Raw genomic sequence first — 1,904 nt, 5'->3', positions numbered from 1 at the left:
AAAAAGAGTAGCTGCGCAGCATGAAAAACAAGTAAGAAATAACTTGAGTATAATTGTAAAATGTAATTATGGGACAAGGAAACAGCAAACAGCTGTTTGTACATTTACTTACAGATATTTTAAAGGTTAGTGGTACTAAGGAAGGACAACAGCAATTGCTTCAGTTTTTGAAATGTGTAAAGGATGTGTGCCCCTGATTCCCTGCAGAAGGGACCATGGAGTCTAGAGATTTATAAAGGTATGAGTCAATGAGCACTCTTTGTCTTGGTCTGTGTCTGACTATTGCTATGTTGCTGTTCTGTTTTCTGTGTTTATGTCTTTTAAAAGTTTAAGTGAGTGCTCACTTCATCAGCACATATAGTAAAATTGAAATGGTACAGAGAAGATTAGCATGGCCTCTGTGCAGGATGACATGCAAATTCGTGAACTATTTTTATAAGCAACCCCAAGAATTTTACCAAGGAACTTCTGCAACTCATAAACACTTTCAGTAATGTAGCAGTATATAAAATTAACTAAAAATCTGTAGCCCTTCTGTACAAAGATGATAAATGGAATGAGAAAGAAATCAGAGACACATCACCCTTCAAAATAGCCACAAATAGCATAAAATATCTTGGAGTAACTCTAAGCAAACAAGTGGAAGACTTGTATGACAAGAACTTTAAATCTTTGAAGAAAGAAATTGAAGAAGACACCACGAAATGGAAAGATCTCCCATGCTTTGGGTAGGTAGAATTAACATACTAAAAATGGCAATCTTACCAAAAACAATCTACAGATTCAATGCAATGCCCATCAAAATCCCAGAAAATTCTTCACAGACCTCGAAAGAATGATACTCAACTTTATATGAAAAAGCAAAAAACCCAGGATAGTCAAATCAGTCCTGTACAATAAAAGAACTTCTGGAGGCATCACAATCCCTGACTTCAAACTCTACTACACATCTGCAGTACTGAAAACACCCTGGTATTGGCATAAGAACAGACAGGAGGACCAATGGAACTGAATCGAAGACCCGGATATTAATCCACACACCTTCGAATACCTGATTTATTACAAATCAGCAAAAAATACCAAATGGGAAAAAAGCAAATTTAACAAATGGAGCTGGCATAACTGGATATCAACAAGTAGAAGAATGAAAATAAATCCATATCTATCACCATGCACAAAACTCAAGTCCAAATGGATCAAAGACCTCAACATAAAGCCAGCCACACTGAACCTCACAGAAGAGAAAGTGGGAAGTATACTCGAACACATTGGCACAGGAGACCATTTCCTAAATATAGCCCCAGTAGCATACACTGAGAGAAACAATTAATAAATGGGACCTCCTGAAACTGAAAAGCTTCTGTAAAGCAAAGGACACGGTCAACAAGACAAACGACAGCCTACAGAATGGGAAAAGGTCTTTACCAAGCTCACAGACAGAGGTCTGATCTCCAAAATATACAAAGAACTCAAGAAACTGGTCATCAAAAGAACAAATAATCCAATAAAAAATGGAGTATAGACCTAAACAGAGAACTCTCAACAGAGGAATCTAAAATGGCTGAAAGACAAGGAAATGCCCAACATCCTTAGTTATCAGAGAAATGCAAATCAAAACAACTCTGAGATTCTATCTTACACCTGTAAGGAATGACCAATATAAAAAAATACTGATGACAACTTATGCTGGAGCGTTTGTTGGGTAAAGGGAACATTTCCCCTTTGCTGGTGGGAGTGCAAACTGGTAAAGCCCTTTTTGATATCAGTATTGTGATTTCTCAGAAAATTAGGAAAACAACCTTCCTCAAGACCCAGAAATGCCATTTTTGTGTATATATCCAAAGTATACTCAATTGTACAACAAGGGCATGTGCTCAACTATGTTCATAACAGCATTATTTGTC

The 1,904-nt window shown here is 36.9% G+C and overlaps 1 pseudogene; it reads left to right on the top strand.

The window, feature by feature from the left end:
• Positions 1-336: 336 nt before the first annotated feature.
• LOC130870566 (U6 spliceosomal RNA) lies at positions 337-437 on the top strand (annotated as a pseudogene).
• The last annotated feature ends 1,467 nt before the right edge of the window (positions 438-1,904 follow it).

Source organism: Chionomys nivalis, chromosome 2 (genome assembly GCF_950005125.1).
Source record: "Chionomys nivalis chromosome 2, mChiNiv1.1, whole genome shotgun sequence".
In the NCBI taxonomy this organism is placed as follows: Eukaryota; Metazoa; Chordata; class Mammalia; order Rodentia; family Cricetidae; genus Chionomys; species Chionomys nivalis.
Note: the sequence above shows the minus strand (reverse complement) of the source record. Positions and strands in the feature narration are given on the sequence as shown.